The sequence below is a fragment of the Delphinapterus leucas genome, chromosome 3 (genome assembly GCF_059928025.1).
Source record: "Delphinapterus leucas isolate spDelLeu-1000000601 "Yukka" chromosome 3, BTC_Dleu_Yukka2, whole genome shotgun sequence".
NCBI lineage: Eukaryota > Metazoa > Chordata > Mammalia > Artiodactyla > Monodontidae > Delphinapterus > Delphinapterus leucas.
This window is the reverse complement of record NC_143131.1, coordinates 42,536,102-42,555,771: the sequence shown is the minus strand read 5'-3', so window position 1 is coordinate 42,555,771 and position 19,670 is coordinate 42,536,102. Positions and strand designations below refer to the sequence as shown.

The window sequence follows — 19,670 nt, the reverse complement described above, 5'->3', positions numbered from 1 at the left end:
AACCTGGGCGGGCCCCCAGTTGTGAAAGCACTGAGTCCTAACCATGAGACAGCCAGGGAATTCCCAAAGAGGTTTTAACTTTAAAATATTTTGGGGCTTCCCTGGTGGCGCAGTGGTTGAGAGTCCGCCTGCAGATGCAGGGGACACGGGTTCGTGCCCCGGTCTGGGAAGATCCCACATGCCGCGGAGCGGCTGGGCCCATGAGCCATGGCCACTAAGCCTGCGCGTCCGGAGCCTGTGCTCCACAACGGGAAAGGCCACAACAGTGAGAGGCCCGCGTACCACAAAAAAAAAAAAAGTTTTGGTTGTGCTGACATCCAGACAATAAAATACTCTGAAGAGAAGTTTGAAACATCAGAGGAGAGACAGTACTTATCAACTACAAAACAGCGTATCTGTGTTCAAAACGCCCAGCTGAACTCTATTGGCCATATATACTTAAGAATGTATACCAAGATTCTAAATCCTATTCTCAATTCATCAAACATCTACTGAAACGTCTACTAGATCTTATGCACAATGCTAGACCCAGTAGCTGGTTTTAAAGATTTTACTGGTAGGAAGGCAAACATATAAACAGTAATTTCAATGTCACCGCTTTGAATGCTAGTGGTAATTACTATGATAAAGGTATATCAAGGTGCTTTTCTACGAATAAAGGAAAAACTTTCCATTGGGGAGTGGGAGATGTAGTGGGATATGGCATGATTGTCAGGAAAAACTTCCTTAACGATGTTTCCCATGCTGTCCAGATACTTTTGTTTTCATTGAGCATCCAATGTTATAGGCTTGAGAAGGGAATTACAAAAGGTTTAGCATATTACTTTGATTCATTCACACAATTAGTGCCTATTGTGTGTGGTACAGTCTTGGCAAATATGTTCATAGTTTATTTCTAAATTAGGTATAGTCCCACAAAGCCAGTAATTTAAATAGTGGCTGAAAAATCATCTATACTTTCCCAAAATGCTTATTTTTCCACCAGTGCTTCTTATTTTACCTCCTCCCGACTCCTTTCCAGTAAATTAAATGAAGTGGTAACATTTAATCATATCTACAGTATTCGAAAATCCTTTAAACCGGGGGTCCCCAACCCCTGCCCCCAGACCAACGCTGGTCTGCGGCCTGTTAGGAACCGGGCCACACAGCAGGAGGTGAGCAGCAGGCAAGCAAGTGAAGCTTCATCTGCTGCTCCCCACAGCTCGCATTAGCACCTGAATCACCTGAACCATCCCTCCTTCCCCATCCATGGAAAAACTGTCTTCCATAAAACCAGTCCCTGGTGCCAAAAAGGTTGGGGACCACTGCTTTAAACACTAATAGATTCCATACTTGCTTTTATTTCTAAAATAAATAGAACTGAACAAATTTAACTAAGTAAAATCATGTGGTTTGCTTAATGTGGACTATAACAGAAGAAAGTTATTCTCAGTCTCAAGTCAGGATTTATTCTGTATATTGTCTACTGTGCCACTCCAAAATCTACATTATAATAGCTACAGAGCTACTTAGACAGAAAAAAATTACTACTGGCAATTATTTAAATTTGCAGTACAATTCCATCTTTTCCATTCTGCCTTTGATGGAAAACTTTGCAGTCATAGTGGAGGCCCAATTCACCAAAAAGCTGTCTTTCTGACAGAATTCCATTTACATGTTTTAGTAAATGTTTCCACAAGATAAAGTTTGAAACAAGGATATCACAAAAAAACAAAATTACAGGTCAATATCACTGATGAACATAGATGCAAAACTCCTCAACAAAATACTAGCAAGCTGAATCCAACAATGCATTAAAAGGATCATACACCATGATGAAATGGGATTCATCCCAGAGATGCAAGGATTTTTCAATATCCACAAATCAATCAGTGTCAATCAGTGATACACCACATCAGCAAACTGAAGAATAAAACCCTATGGTCATCTCAAGAGTTGCAGAAAAAGCTTTTGATAAAATTCAACATCCATTTATGATAAAAACTCTCCAGACATAGAGGGAACCTACCTCAATATAATATAGGCCATATATGACAAATTCACGGCTAACATCATACTCAACGGTGAAAAGCTGAAAGCATTTCCTCTAAGATCAGGAACAAGACAACGATGTCCACTCTTGCCACTTTTATTCAACATAGTTTTGGAAGTCCTAGCTACAGCAATCAGAGAAGCAAAACAAACAAAAGGAATCCAAATTGTAAAGAAAAAAGTAAAACTGCCACTGTTTGCAGATGACATGATACTATACACAGAAAATCCTAAAGATGCCGCCAGAAAACTACTAGAATTCATCAGTGAATTCAGTAAAATTGCAGAACACAAAATTAAAATACATAAATCTTTTGCATTTGTATACAGTAACCAACAAAATATCAGAAAGAGAAATTAAGGAAACAATCCCATCTACCATCACATCAGAAAAAATAAAATACCTAGGAATAAACCTACCTAAGGAGGCAAAAGCCTTGTACTCCAAAAACTGTAAGATACTGCTGAAAGAAACTGAAGATGACACAAACAGATGGGAAGATATACCTGTGTTCTTGGATTGGAAGACTGAATATTATTAAAATGACCATTCTACCCAAGGCAGTCTACAGATTCAATGCAATCCTATCAGTTTACCAATGACATTTTTCATAGAACTGAAACAAAAAAATTTTTTAATTTGTATGGAAACACAAAAGACCCTGAATAGCCAAAACAATCCTGAGAAAGAAGAATGGTGCTGAAGGAATCACACTTCCTACTTCAGACTATACTACAAAGCTACAGTAATCAGAACAGTATGGTACTGGCACAAAAACAGACACATAGATCAATGGAACAAGGTAGAAAGCCCAGAAATAAACCCACACACTTATGGTCAATTAATCCATGACAAAGGAGGCAAGAATATACAAAGGAGAAAAGACAGTCTTTCAATAAGTGGTGCTGGGAAAACTAGACAGCTAGAAATCAGAACATTCGCTAACACAAAATACAAAAATAAAACTCAAAATGGATTAAAAACCTACATGTAAGGCTGGATACTACAAAACTCGTAGTGGAATACGTAGGCAGAACTCTCTTTGACATAAACCACAGCAATATTTTTTGGGGATCTGTCTCCTACAGTAATGAAAACAAAAGCAAAAATAAACAAATGAAACCTAGTTGAACTTAAACGCTTTTGCACAGCAAAGAAAATCATAATCAAAACAACAAGACAGCCTACAGAATGGGAGAAAATATTTGCAAACAATGCAACGAAAAGGGATTAATTTCCAAAATATATAAACAGCTCATGCAGCTCAATATCAAAAAAACAAACAACCCAATCAAAAAATGGGCAGAGGGTTTCCCTGGTGGCGCAGTGGTTGAGAGTCCGCCTGCCAATGCAGGGGACACAGGGTCGTGCCCTGGTCCGGGAAGATCCCACATGCCACGGAGCGGCTAGGCCCGTGAGCCATGGCCACTGAGCCTGCGCGTCCGGAGCCTGTGCTCCGCAACGGGAGAGGCCACAACAGTGAGAGGCCCGCGTACCGCAAAAAAATGGGCAGAAGACCTAAATAGACATTTCTCCAAAGAAGACATACAGATGGCCAAGAGGCACAGGAAATGACGCTCAACATCACTAGTTATTAGAGAAATGCAAAATCAAAACTACAATGAGGTATCATCTCACACCAGTCAGAATGGCCATCATTAAAAAGTCTACAAATAATAAATGCTGGAGAGGGTGTAAAGAAAAGGGAACCCTCCTACTCCTACACTGTTCGTGGGAATGTAAATTGGTGCAGCCATTATGGAAAACAATATGGAGGTTGCTTAAAAAACTGAAAATAGCGTTACCATATGATCCAGCAAGCCCACTCCTGGGCATATATCTGAAGAAAACACTAATTCCAAAAGATACATGCACCCCAATGTTCGTAACAGTATTATTTACCATAGCCAAGACACGGAATCAACCTAAAAGTCCACTGATGAATGGATAAAGAAGATGTGGCGTGCGTGTGCGCACACACACACACACACATATATATACACAATGGAATATTACTCAGCCGTAAAAAAGAATGAAATAATGTCATTTGCAGCAACATGGATGGACCCAGAGATTATCATACTGAGTAACTCAGACAGAGAAAGACAAATACCATATGACATCACTTATATGTGGAATCTAAGAAAATGATACAAATGAGCTTATTTACAAAACAGAAATAAACTCACAGACATAGAAACCAAACTTATGGTTACCAAAGGGGAAAGGGAGGGAGGGATAAATTAGGAATTTGGGATCAACAGATACATACTACTATATATAAAACAGATAAACAACAAGGACCTACTGTATAGCACAGGCAACTATATTCATTACCTTGTAATAACATATAATGAAAAAGAATCGATATATATGTATAACTGAATCACTGCTGTACATCTGAAACACTGTAAATAACTATACTTCAATTTTTAAAAAAGGATTAAAAAAATATAAAGTCTGCAATAGGTAATACTATTGTTCAATATAAGGAAGAAGCAGGACACATCGTAAAATGAAAAAAAGTCATCATTTTTCCAGTAATCTATAAAATCATTGCCCATGATGCTTACATTTAAAACCCAAATAGTTATTTCGTAAGGAAAACAAAAATCTAAAATGCTATCCTGCTTAAGGAGATGCTGCTATGAAATATTTTAAATTTTCTATACTATTGCATAATCAAATGAGCCCACAGATGTTTAGTGAGAATCTAAGTTCTGTGTTATACTGTGAAAGGAAAAAGGTGAAGAAAATAGTTCCTTCTCTCAAAGAACTTAAGACTATTGGGAAACACAGACAAGGAAATAGGCAATCATAATGAAGCATAACTATTACTAGAAAGAGGTAAGACATAAGAACAAGGCACTCTAAGACCACACAGAATTGGTATTTAACCTAAGCTTGTGAATTCAAATAGTGCTCCTTAGAGAAAGTGATGGTTAAAGTGCCACCTGAAGGATAAATAGACCTTAAATAGGCAAAGGGTGTTGAGGTGGAGTAAGGGAAGGAAAGGACAGAGGGGAAAGCAGAAGAAACAGTCTAAGCAAACAGAACCGTAATCACATAGGAGAGAGTAAGAGAGCATACAAATGCCAGGAGACAGGGATAGCAAGTAGTTCAGAAACACCAAAATATAATTTGTATATGGCTGGAGATTGGGCCAGAAGGGAACTGAGGAGAGGATGAATGCCAAAAAATGAACAGAAGATGTGAGCAGGGAATATGAAGGCCTCTGTGGCATGTTGAGAAGTTTGGACTTTATCCTCCAGGCAACATGGAGAACAAATTAATACCAATGGCAAGCAGACCAGTTAGGAGGCTGGACGATAGTAACTGCAGTTGCAGTAAGGATGGAATTGAATGAGAGTTAGGAAAATGAATACTAGGATTGAACGACATTGATAGGAGGCCTAAGAGAGGGAGGAGACAAGAATGATACATAGGTTTCTGGCTCAGATAACTGGCTGGGTGTTGGTAACAGTAACTAAGAGGGAGAATGAATGAAGTGGTGGAAGAGATGATCATTATCAAATTGTTTCAGATATGCTGTGATTAAGATGCCTGTGGAAAATCCAAGTGGTTAGTTCTAAAGGTCTAGAATTCAAGAAAAAGATGCAGAGTCATATCTTAGATGGAAAGTAGGTCCTAAAGTCAGTGTGTTAGGCAAAAACTGCAAACAGTAAAAATTATCTTTGGAAATTCGTTAGGAAGCCCTTTCGCCTCACAGTGGAGATCCACATACCATCTCTTAATAAGCCAGTCCTCTAGCACTGGGACAAACTGCTGTTTCTTTGGTTGAGTACTAAATGATCACTAAGTAGAACATGAAAGATCCAACTTGAATTTTTAAATGCTTTTAAAACATTTTCTACTCTTATCTTCCATGTATATGGGTTGACTTTCTTCTGTGAAGAGTGTATATGATGCAAATGAACTATATACATTTAAGCTTTCATATAAATAGATGGTAACTGAAGTCACATTAGATAATGAGATACAGGAAGAGTGTACTAGTTTCCTACTGCTGCTGTAACAAATTACCACAAAGTTGGTGGATTAAAACAACACAAATTTACTCTCTTACAGTTTTGGAGGTCAGAAGTCCAAAATGAGTCTCACAGGGCTAATATCAATGTGTCAGCAAGACTGGTTCCTTCCAAAGGTGCCAGGGGAGAATCTGTTCCTTGTCTTTTCCAGCTCTTACAGGCTGCCTTGCCATGTGGTCAAATCACTCTGGTCTCTGCCTCCATGGTGGTATTTCCTTCTCCTCTGACTCCTCCTGTGTCTTTCTTATGTGAACCATTTTGATTACATCAGGCCCAATAGGATAACTTCCCATCTCAAGAGCCTCAATTTAATCATACCTAGAAAGTCACTTTTGCATCCAAGGTAATAGTAATATTCACATGTTCTGGGGATTAAGACGTGGACATTTTGGGGACTTCCCTGGTGGCACAATGGTTAAGACTCCACGCTCCCAATGCAGGGGGCCTGGGTTCGATCACTTGTCAGGGAACTAGATCCCACATGCATGCCGCAACTAAGAGTTCGCATGCCACAACTAAGGAGCCCACCTGCCACAACTAAGGAGCCCATGTGCCGCAACTAAGGAGCCAGCAAGCTGCAACTAAGAAGGCCATGTGCCGCAACTAAGGACCAAGCAAGCTGCAACTAAGACCCAGTGCAACCTGAATAAATATTTTTTAAAAAAAGACATGGAGATTTTAGGCCAAATGGGTATCATTCAGCCTATCACAGAGAGTATGCAAAGAATAAAGGTATTGGTAGTTCTTCAACTGAATGGTGAGTCCACGTCAATTCATTTTGCCATTATGCTTCCTAACATACATATATGTTACATACATTCATGTGTATATAAAATATATAATGTAAAACACTTTTATAAAAGTAAAGAACTATAAATCAAACTCTGAGAAACACTAGCAGTTCAAGGAATGGACAATAGATGATGGGCATTCAAAGGGAACTGAGGAGGAAAGCCAAAATAGAAGTGAAAGGAAGAATCTTTCAAGTATGAGAAAGTCATCCTTTTGGATTGCAACAGTCATGTAAGATAAGTACTGAGAAGAGTCTATTCATTTAGCAACAGGTTCACTGTCGACCTTGATGAAAGCTATTTCAGTGGGATGGTGGATACAAAAATAGATTACACTGAGCTGAGGAGTGCATGGGAGGTCACGATCTGGAAAAAGCCAGGTGCAGATAAATCTTTTACATACTAGTGAATAAAATACTGTAAATAAACAGACAAAATCTAAGATGCTCTAATAATCCAGGAAGAGGAACTAGAATATAGGTAAGATTTATGAAAGGAGGGGGGAAAAGAGGTGGGGAAGAAAGAAAGGAATAAAAACTAAAAGAAAGAAGCCACAAAAGAAAGAATAATAATGATGATGTTAATGATGATGATAATTTTGTTGTTACAATTTATTAGGCCTTAGCATATGCTGCACACTGCCCCGAGCACTTTATATACTTTATGAAACAGATTATTATGTCCAATTTACAGAACATAAAACAGGCACAAAGTAGACACAGAGCAAGAAATGTCAGAGGTGGCACTCAAATGTCGGTAGTTGACTCTAAAACATGTGCTCCTAACTACTGTATTAACTGATGTGATGGCGCCAATACAGTATTTCAAGTATGAAAAAGCTAAGAATGGCAGAATTAGCCAGAAGCTAATTAGCTAAGAAACTAAGAATTAGCCTGGCAGCATGGCTAATATCGGGAGTTAAAAGAAAATCTCTGGAAAGCAGTTCTTCCCAAAGCTAGAGTCAAGGACACTAAGTAAAGAGATTTTAAGGGAGTTGGCCACATCAACAGTTTGAACTCAAAACCAAAAGATTAAACTGGGGACCAAAATAAAAACTTGAGCCCTAAAGAGGGGCCATTTACAAGCAGTAACTAAGATGTACTTAAACCATTAACTTCAGCAGCAGCAGAATACCAATGTTTTAAGTCTCAACTAAAGGAAAAGAAAACTGAAATTTGTGAAATAACCCCAGATGCACATTGTATCCATACCACTACTAACTATGCACTAACATGGTATGCTGAAACACATTAATAAGATGGACAACAAGGCTACCACCAAGGTAATCAGAGAAGACAGTGGGACAGGAGCAAGAGCCTAAAAGATAGCAGTAAAGGGGCTTCCCTGGTGGCGCAGTGGTTGAAAGTCCGCCTGCCGATGCAAGGGGCGCGGGTTTGTGCCCCGGGTCTGGGAGGATCCTGCGTGCCGCGGAGCGGCTGGGCCCGTGAGCCATGGCCGCTGAGCCTGCGCGTCTGGAGCCTGTGCTCCGTGGCGGGAGAGGCCACAGCACTGAGAGGCCCGCGTACCGCAAAAAAAAAAAAAAAAAAAAAAAAGATAGCAGTAGAAAAAAGTTCTCATAACTACCATTTAATCATTTAGACAGTGTCAGTGAAAGGAAAATATATGCTCACCCAGAGAATGAGATCAACTAGGTTACTGGCCACTAGTACCTGTTACATTCTCAAATTCAAAGAAAACTCTGTAGGTTGACCTTTGTCTGCTGGGATGTTACAGTCACTGGTCAACTGGTACACAATACGGGAGTATTATGCCATCATGAATTCTTTAAACATGGAATTGTTCTCTTCCCTAGAGAACTTCTATTATTATTTACAGTTGAATGAGTTGTAAGACCTCAGTGTCCTGATCCTTTGTCATGTCCTTCAGAATATTGGTGAATAAAGCAAATTCTAAATATATGAGTTATTTACAACCCTAGGAATAGATTAAACTATAATTATCAATAGACCATCTAAAATGAGATCATTCACTTTCATGAAATGAAATAACATACATAAAGCAATTACCACAATGCCTAAGTGTTCAATAAATTATAGATATTAGAATTCTTAGGACAATCCCTGGTGGTCCAGTGGTTAAGACTCTGCACTCCCAATGCAGGGGGCCCAGGTTCGATCCCTGGTCGGGGAACTAAAATCCCACATACTGCAACTAAGTCTGCACGCCGCAACTACTAAGCCCACAAGCCGCAACCAGAGAAGCCCACGCACCGCAACGAAGACCCAGTATAGCCAAAAATAAATAAAAATGTTAAAAAATAAAAACTTTAAAAAAATAAATTAAAAGAATTCTTATTAGCAACTCCCCTCTCCCCAAAAAAGGTTGCAGAGAATCTTGAGTTATAAGGAAGCCTATAACCGATACCTTTGGTGCTCACATTACATTCCTTTGACCCATTTTTCTTTTCAGCCACAGCTATAGAAGCTCAGACTCGGGTCATCATCCAGTATCCCACCTGAAGTGAACTCATTATGCCTGAGGGTCTTCAGGAGCACTAGTATAGCTCAGAGTACAGAAGAGATAACACCTTCAACCAAACGGAAATGAGAACCAGTAGATAAATGTTCAAGTCCTCCAGCTTTCAAATGCATAATACTGAAAGGCATTCTGTATGCTTAGGAGATTCCAGTGGAACTGAGCCTCCTACTGCTTGCTCACTGCAGCAATCTCAATTATCACCCTTTTTCCTTCCTTCCCAGTCTCACTCCAGAGCTCCTCACTTCTAGTTCCTATGTCAACTCTCAAATAAACCACCTATACCCATGTCTTGGTCTCATACTCTTCTTTGGGAAATGCCAATCTAAGACAAAGCCCATGCACAAGATCCTAAGAAATGATCACCTATCCTTGGATTGAACACTTTTACCCGAACACATTCATCCTCAAAGCAGATGTTCCAAAGGCATACATCCTATTAAAGTGTAGAATTGCAGTCTTGGAGACTAGAAAAGAACTACAAGCATTTATTGAATGAGTGAGCAAACTTAGCAAGCAAAATCCCAGAGTTCTTTAAGAAACAGGTAAGAGATCAGTCTATACAATATATACAAACATTATTTGTTCCCTAAAGATATCGCAATATTAAATATCCCTGGTTCTTGGGACTTCCCTGGTAGCACAGTGGTTAAGAATTCGCCTGCCAATGCAGGGGACACGGGTTCGATCCCTGGTCCGGGAAGATCCCACATGCCGCAGAGCAACTAAGCCCGCGCGCCACAACTACTGAGCCTGTGCTCTATCTAGAGCCCACGCGCCTAGAGCTTGTGCTCTGCAACAAGAGAAGCCATCTCAATGGGAAGCCCTCGCACAGCAACGAAGAGTAGCCCCCTCTCGCAGCAACTATAGAAAGCCTGCGCACAGCAACAAAGACCCAACTCAGCCAAAAAATAAAAAATGAATAAATAAAATATTCCTGGTTCTTAATTTTTGTTCAAGGGGCCCAGCTTTCATTACAACCAACTTCCAGAGTTTCTATAACCTATATGCATATGATACAACAGCATAAGTACAATTACAAACAATGACTATATCACAGTAAACCCTTAGTCTGTTTAATCTGACTCAACTGAGTATTCCCCCAAGATTTTTTTTTAATAAATTATTTTATTTATTTATTTTTGGCTGCATTGGGTCTTCGTTGCTGCGTGCAGACTTTCTCTAGTTGCGGCGAGCGGGGGGCTACTCTTCGTTGTGGTGCGCAGGCTTCTCATTGTGGTGGCTTCTCTTGTTGCGGAGCACACGGGCTCTAGGCATGTGGGCTTCAGTGGTTGTGGCATGCAGGGTCAGTAGTTGTGGCTCATGGGCTCTAGAGCGCAGGCTTAGTAGCTGTGGCATACGGGCTTAGCTGCTCCACAGCATGTGGGATCCTCCCGGACCAGGGCTTGAACCCGTGTCCCCTGCATTGGAAGGCGGGCTCTTAACCACTGCGCCACCAGGGAAGCCCTCCCCCAAGATCTTTAAAGCTTGGTACCAAAGAAAGGGATTTTCAGTCCCTCCCTCATGATAAAGCTATGAGATATAAGCCTGAAAAAAACTTCAGTTTTTCAGTGTTAAATAGCTGAACACTATTGTGTTCCATCAGCTATGATATCTGCCACATCAAAAAAAAACAAGCTGAAGTAGTAGCTGACAAATGGCAGAGACAAATTAGAGAGAGAACCTAGTAGCTTTCTAGCTCTGATCCCTGGGACCAGTTAGCAGTACCCTTGCCCTTTTCATTGCTTGATAATACCAATATAAACCAATTCCATCTTCTTGTCTATGCTAGTCGTTTGAGTTTCTAGGTTTCTGTCACTTGCAACTGAGAACGGTCTAACACAAGAGCTAGTATAAACAAAACGTCGTATAAGATCTAATGCTCTCTATGCAAGGGCTACAAAAGCCTGGGATCCATGAATCCCCTGGAAATGTAACTCTTGATTTTATATATTTGAGTGTATACACCTCTAGAAGGAAGCCACCAAAACTTCCATCAGTTACTCAAAATAAATCTCTGACTCCTACATCCTCTCAAAGAAATTAAGATTTGTTGGTGGTCTAAAACAGTGACTCAATGTATTTTTCTGCCCATTTACATGAGCAACAAATTTCCATCTTTTATTAAATGTCATAATTTTCAACCAAATGCACATGTATTTTCTTTTAAACCCTTTCTCTGGCCCATTTCTAAGTTTCTTCCTCCTACCACAGTTGAGAATCAATGGTTTAGAATCTGATTCTATGAAGAACTTTTTGGGGGGTCACCTTTTAGATTTTTTAAACCTATTCAGATGTACTAAAATGCAAGAAATATTAGAATTTAGCTTTTAAATAATTCATCCTAGGCTGGCTGGCCCTGGTAAGATGTAGTAAGCACACTCTATCCTGTCTCTCCCGCTGAATACAACCATAAATTCTGGACACGATGCTTGGAAAAGCTATTTGAACACTGAAAAGTAAATAGCAAGCAGATCAGGGAAGATTACCAGAATTCAAAGTATCCGTCAATCAGAGACGAGTTTACCATATTTTTTCCCTCCAGTAGCCCTTGCCTGAACTTAATGCAACTGGAAACCTAGAAATGAGCATTTCTGAAGGAGAAGCATTCTGTCCCAAGAAGCTAGAAGGGGAACTAACAGAAATGTCTGAGTGGGAAATCACCCATTTTTTTTTCTTTTCTTTGTTTTCTCGTGCACCAAGTGGTAGGCAATCCTATGGCTTCCATACATGGAAACCTGCAAGAGCCAAAAACTAGAGGGAAGGAAACCTTCTTCTCCATTCATTGAAGTTGTGATTTTAAGAAGGTAGGACCAACACCTACTGCTTTTTTGTTTTTTTTCTCTCTCTGTCCTCCCATCCCTTATCTCCTGATGCAAATGTAACTGTAGGACTGCACTACAAAACAAGGTAGCAAGAGCCACAAGTTCCTAGACGGAAACTAAAAAGGGAAACCCCATGGAATCGGGTCTTCAGAACATAATGGAATTAAACTAGAAATCAGAAACAGAAAGATAAGAGGAAAAATCTCCAAATTCTTGGAAATTAAAACACTTCTAAATAATTCATGTATCAAAAAGGAAGTCTGGAGGGAAATAAGATATTTTGAACCCAAAGATAATAAAATACAACATATCAAAATTTGTGGGATGGAACTAAAGCAATTCAAAAGAAAACAGAAGATGAAGAAGTCCTTCCTAGCTCATTTTGAGTCCAGTATTATACCGATATCAAAACAAAAATAGAACAAAAAAAGAAAACTACAACCAATACCCTTCATAAATATAGATGTAAAAATCCTCAACGAAGTATTAGCAAATCAGACACAGAAGTATATAAAAAGAATTAAATAACACAACCAAGTGGGATTTATCCTGAGAATGCAAGGCTGCTTCAGTTATTTGAAAAATCAACATAATTCAACATATTGACAGGCTAAAGAAGAAAAACCATAATAATATATCAACTGATACAGAAAAGCATTAGATAAAATATAACATCCATTCATGATTAAAACCTATTAGCAATCTAGGAGTAGAAACTTCCTCAATCTGATAAAAGGCATTTCTACCAAAAAAATCTTTAGCTAACATTATATTTAACAGTGAAAAACTGAAAGCTTTCCCTTAAGATCAGTAAATGGCAAGAATGTCTACTGTCACCACCCTTGTTTAACACTTCTGGAAACCAAAAAGAAACGAAGGTATAAAGATTAGACAGAATAAATAAACTGTCCCTATTCACATACTACATGATTACCTACTTTAAAAATCCCCAAGAATCTACAAAATACATAAAGAACTAACAAATGAATATAGCAAGGTTGCCTGCTCAAACACACAAAAATCAGTCCTATTTCTATATATGGCAATGTACAATTACAAACTGAAATTTTAAAAACAAGGCTATTTACCACAGCTCCCCCAAATTGAGATATGTAGGCATAAATCTAACAGAACATACAGGATCTGCAGATTCAAAACTACGAAACACTGATGAAAGAAATCAATAAATAAATGAAGAGACGTCCATATATATGGACTGGAAGGTTCAGCATAGTAAAAATGTCCTCAAATTAATCTATAGATCTAAAACAACACCAATCAAAACCTCAGGTGGATTTTTCAGAGATATGGATAAAAATGATTCTAAAATTTAGACAAAAAGGCAAAGGAACTAGAATAGCTAAAAAAATTTTGAAAAACAAGAATGAAATTGGAAAAATCACAACTCCTCAATTACGTTAACTATAAAGCTATAGTAATCAAGGCTATGTGGTATTGGCAAATGGATTTAGATAAATGGAACAGACCCAGACGAATACAATCAACTGATTGGGCTTCCCTGGTGGCGCAGTGGTTGGGAGTCTGCCTGCCGAGGCAGGGAGCACGGGTTCGTGCCCCGGTCCGGGAAGATGACACATGCCGCGAAGCGGCTGGGCCCGTGAGCCATGGCCACTGAGCCTGTGTGTCCAGAGCCTGTGCTCCGCAACGGGAGAGGCCACAACAGTGAGAGGCCCACGTACCGCAAAAGAAAAAAAAAAAATATATATATATATATATAGTCAACTGATTACTGACAAAGGTCCAAAAGCAATTCAGTGGTAAAAGAATAGCCTTTACAATAAATGGTGTTGGAACAAATATAGTCCATTTGCAAAAAAAAATTAAGCTCAACTTAAATCTCACACTTTATATAAAAATTCACTCAATATGGATCATAGATCTGAATAAAAAGATTTCAAAACTTCAAGAAGAAAATAGAGGAAAAAAATCTTCATGTCCTGGGGTTAGGCAAAGAGTTCTCTGATATGACAACAAAAGTACAATCCATAAGAGAAAAAAACTGGTGAACTTTATCAATATTAAAAACTTTTACTCTCTGAAAGATACTGTTAAAAGAATGAAAAGAAAAGCTACAGATGGGGAGAAAATATTTGCAAACTACATATCTAACAAAGGTCTTATATCCAGAATATTTTAAGAACTCTCAAAGCTCAACAATAAGAAAATAAACAACCCAACTTAAAAACTGGCAAAAGACATAACAAACACTTCACCTCAATATTATTAGCCATTAGAGAAATACATATTAAAACCACATGAGTTATCCATGATGGAAATGCAAATCAAAACCACCAGATACCACTTCATACTCACTAGGATGGTTATAATAAATATGGTAATAACGAGTGTTGGCAAGATTGTGAAGCCAATGGAACCCTCATTCACTGCTGGTGGGAATGTAAAGTGGTGCAGACACTTTGGAAAGAGTCTGGCAGTTACTCAGAGGGCTAAACACATAGTTATCATATTGTCCAGCAATTCAACTCCTCCGTATATATCCAAAAGAGTGAAAACCTGTGTCACACAAAAACTTGTACACAAATGTTCACAGAATGTTATTCATACTAGCCAAAAGGTGAAAACAGACCCATTGTCCATCAACTTGTGGATAAAGTGTGATATGTCCATTCAACAGAACATTATTCATCAATAAAAAGGAATCAAGTATTGATACATGCTACAACTTGGTTAAACCTTGAAAACATTGAGAAGCCAGTCACAAAAGATCACATATGATTCTCTTTGTATGAAATGTCCAGAGTAGGCAAACCTAAAAGACAGAAAGCAGATTGGTGGTTGCCTAGGGCTAGGGGAAGGGAGAAACAGGGAGTGACAGCTAATGAGCACAGGATTTTTTCTTGGAGTGATGGAAATGTTCTAAAATTGACTTTGAATGGTTGCACAACTCTGTGAATATACTAAAAACCATCAAATCATACATTTTATATGAATGAATTATATGGTAATTATATCTCAATAAAGTTGTTATAAAAAACACAATGAATATTATTAGACACCAATTAAAATGGCTAAATTTAAAAATACTGACAATACCAATGTTAATAAGGATGCAGAGCAACTAAATTTCCAAACATTGCTGCTGGAAAAGCAAAATGGTATGACTACTCTGAAAAATAGTTTTGCAATACCTTATAAAGTTGAAGTATATTACCTACGGCCCAGAAATCTCCCTCCTGGGTATCTACTCTAGAGAAATGAAATCATGTTTACATAAAATCCTGTACACAGATGTTTAAAGTGGCTCTATTTACCACGGTCAAAAACTGGAAAAAGGGTTTCCCTGGTGGCACAGTGGTTAAGAACCTGCCTGCCAATGCAGGGGACACAAGTTCGAGCCCTGGTCCAGGAAGATCCCACATGCCACAGAGCAACTAAGCCCATGAGCCACAACTACTGAGTCTGCACTCTAGAGCCCGCGCACCTAGAGCCCGTGCTCCACAACGGGAGAAGCCACCACAATGAGGGGCCCACGCACCGCAAAGAAGAGTAGCCCCTGCTCACTGCAACTAGAGAAAGCCCGCACACAGCAACCGACCCAATGCAACCAAAAATAATTAATTAATTAAAAAAAAAAAAAACTGGAAAAAACTGAAATGTTCTTCAAGGGGTAAATGGATAAATAAACTGTGGTATATCCAAACAATGGAATATGATTTAGCAATAAAGAGAATGAACTACTGATACACACAACTTAGAAGAATCTCAAAGGCATTATGCTAAATGAAAGAAACCAATCTTCACAAGGTTGTATACCATATGGTTCCATTTATATTACAGTCTCAAAATTACAAAACTATGGAGATGAAGAAAAGATTATTTGTTGCCAGAGATTACAGGGGTAAGGAGGGACTCTTTTGGGGTGAAGTCCTTTGGTATTCTGTACGCTGATTATTGAGATGGTTACACAAATCTATATGTTTGTTAAAATTCTAAAAACTGTTCACCAAAAGGAAAATAGTGGATTTTTCTTTATAATTTTAAAAATTAAAAAATGTTAAATCCAATTGAGAGTCAATAGTCAATACTGAGAGTCAATAGTCAATATTGAGAGTCAATAGCTTTTCTTTAATTTGGTTTAAATTCACTAGACTACCACTTCTGATCATCTCATTTAGTTTAAAATACAGTATATAGTTCAAAGAAAGATACTAAAAAAATGAAATTCATCCTAAGGAGTACCAAGAGGTAATAAATCTGGTCATTAATTAGGGGTAAATAAACTAGACATGCTAAGCCTGGAGCACAGACTCAGAAGGAGAATGACCGATGACAAATGTCTTCAATTATCTGAAGAGCTGACATGTGCACGAGAGTTAGAATTTTTCCATATAATATTAAAGAGAAACTTCATTTACCAGTGAGCCTAAAAATATAGAGGGTTTTCTAAGGTCACCAGTAATTCACCATATATTCCTCAACTGCTAGATGATCAAGAAGCAGGAAGTTCTGAAGATTCTTGCATTAAACAAAGGGTCAGACAGGATGATCCAAGAGTTTTCTTCCACCTCAAACATTATATGAACTATAACTTCTACAGTTAACCTACCAAAGTAGAAGACACCAAACATCTAAAAAGGTATCCCTTCCTGCCAAAATATCACCTTTCATTGCATAAAAATATTAAATAGCACTCTAAGTTCCAAATTTTTAAGAAGACCAAATAAATTCAAAATCTTAACAAAAACCTTGTTAAGACCCAGTTTATTTCTCCAAATCTCATTTGTACTAAGGATATTACAATTAAATTCAAATTACTAATGTCTAATTAAATCTAATTTCATTAGACTTAAAAGACAAAAGTTATAAATATAAATTTCATGCAAACTTCTATAAGTATATTGAAGAAATTTCTTGAAAAAGAAGTACTCTTTCCACACAAAGGGTGGTAGTCCTCAAAAGAGCCAAAACATCTGTATTCACTTTAAAGCTCATCAAGACAGACTGACATTTTTAGGAGAAGCATATGGCTTGCTGAACAGTCATCTAGAACAGGATCTTTCGTCTAGTAAACCCTATTCAAGGACCATTTACTTATGTATGGAGTGGCTGAATAAAGAAAAGAACATATTTTTAAGTCCTAGAAAACACAAAGAAATAAACTCTTCATCTAGCTTTGTTAAGGATACAGCAAAACACATTAGAAAAGCAGCCAGATCTTTACTCTCAGAGACAGTGCTCTCAACATCTGAAACAATTCTAAGAAATCACTGAAACAAAAGAACTCTAGAAAAGCTTTCTTAGAGAACTATATCCAGCCAAAGACCACCTCCCTAAAAAAGGCATTTCCATTTTAAAGGATAAAACACTTTCTTCTTAAAACTCTGAAGGGCAGAGTTCAACAGCTGCGCTATATTAAACCTGAGCCCTTCCAAAAGGAAGAACAAGAGTCTCTGGAGAGCGAGTAACATGGCCTGCTTTCTCCAAAATTATCAAAATGTCTGCTTTGCCTCAAAGGAAAGTTTCTCCAAGAAAAAGCCTCTATACAATACATGGGTGAAAAACAAAACTTAGATTAGGAAAACATGCAAAAATAGAAGCATTTGTTTCTGGAAATCTCCTCCGCCTAAGGCAAAATGCATTTTGAAGTCCTTCAAGACATAGCATGGAAACTATTAAACAAAAAAAACCAAAAACAGTAGTTTTCAGCCCTAGCTTCCCTTCAGAATCACTACAGAGCTAGATCTCAACCTAAATTTACTGAACCAATATATACTGGGACCAAGGCATCTGAATTATTTATGCACACAGCAAGTGATTTTGATGCACAGCAAGGTTTTAAAAACAACTGAACTGGAGCATGATCCCATAGAGGAAAAAGTAAAGTCTAGTGAGTAAAGACAAGAAGGAAAAGGTCACATTTGAGCAACTAACTAGTTCTAAAGAACCTAAGGTTGTATATACCTACTAAAATACTCAGTAACAAACAGAAAGAAAATTTGAAACAGAAATTCTGAATTGTTCTCATGCCATTACTTAAAGGACAAAAGTCTTAGAATAGTTTGCTAAAATATCCAAATATTTAGATGAAAGTTGTTATGAAGAATGTGATCACTGCAAAGGTTCCATCAGGGTCTCTGGATACTGCAAACTGAAAAAAAGAAAAGTTATAATAAGAGCTCATGTATTATATGTATTATCTGTCAACCTTTAAAAAGTTCAAGGCTTTAATCACAACAAAGTAAATTTCAGCCATTATCAAAGCTTTATTAAGCCTACTTCACTTTACACAAAATTCTACCTGGTTTTACTTGCTTGGTATTCAAATCCATGATAAACGAAAAGTGTCAGTGGAACTGCTAAAGGGGAGCAGACCAGTCAAGGAAGGATACAAAAACACTATTAAAAAGTAGACATGGGCTTCCCTGGTGGCGCAGTGGTTGGGAGTCCTCCTGCCGATGCGGGGGGCGCGGGTTCGTGCCCCGGTCCGGGAGGATTCCGCGTGCCGCGGAGCGGCTGGGCCCGTGGGCCGTGGCCGCTGGGCCCGCGCGTCTGGAGCCTGTGCTCCACAGCGGGAGGGGCCACGGCAGTGAGAGGCCCGCATACCGCAAAAAAAAAAAAAAAGTAGACACAAGAACTCAGAAAGCACAGCAGACACTTGATAGTTTTTAAAGGCAGCAGAATACGGTAACTCTATTTCCTAATGATCACTAGAGTAAAGAAAAAGAAAAATATGTTCAGTATACCTTGTTTAATACATACCTTACATGTATTTTGTTTAAGAGGGTAAGAAAGTATAATAATCAAGTTACCTATACAAAATCTCTCATCAAAAATAATTACAAAATTTAGGGGAAAAAATCCTTACCACAAAAATAACCACAAAATCCCCTAATTCCTCAATTGGAGACTCTAGCTGTATAAAAGGAACAATGGAATGAAAGTAAAGAGCATCAGATAGTCTTTTAAATACAGGATACCTTGAGGGGAGGGACAGACTGGGATTTTGGGACTGACATGTACACACTGCTATATTTAAAATAGATAACCAACAAGGACCTACTGTAGAGCACAGGGAACTCTGCCCAATATTCTGTAATAACCTAAATGCAAAAAGAATTTGAAAAAGAATAGATATATGTATATGTATAACTGAATCACTTTGCTATACACCTGAAACTAATAGAACATTGTTAAACAACTATACTCCAACACAAAATAAAAAATATATATATATACCTTGCTAAAAAGAAAAGAAAACAGAGAAGACACTGAGGTTTTAATTTACTATTACCAGACATAATATTCCTCTCTGCAAAAGTCAACATATTCCTTTAAATTGCTAAGTCAGACCATTTCCTAGTAACGTAAACTTAAAATCTGTTTCTTTGTCTGAAAAATGAGAATAAAAACATGTGAGTTGTAGGATTACTGTGAGAAATGGGATAACAAAGGTAACGTCCTTGGCACAGTGGCTAATACACAGTGAGAAATAAAT

The 19,670-nt window shown here is 38.2% G+C and overlaps 1 protein-coding gene and 1 non-coding gene across 2 annotated transcripts in view; one reads left to right on the top strand and one right to left on the bottom strand.

The window, feature by feature from the left end:
- The window catches only part of NDUFS4 (NADH:ubiquinone oxidoreductase subunit S4), a 119,790-nt gene that overhangs the window by 95,305 nt on the left and 4,815 nt on the right, over positions 1-19,670 (bottom strand). The window lies entirely within an intron of this gene.
- TRNAG-CCC (transfer RNA glycine (anticodon CCC)) lies at positions 8,951-9,023 on the top strand. Its single transcript has one exon. It is a non-coding gene; the product is annotated as a tRNA-Gly (tRNA).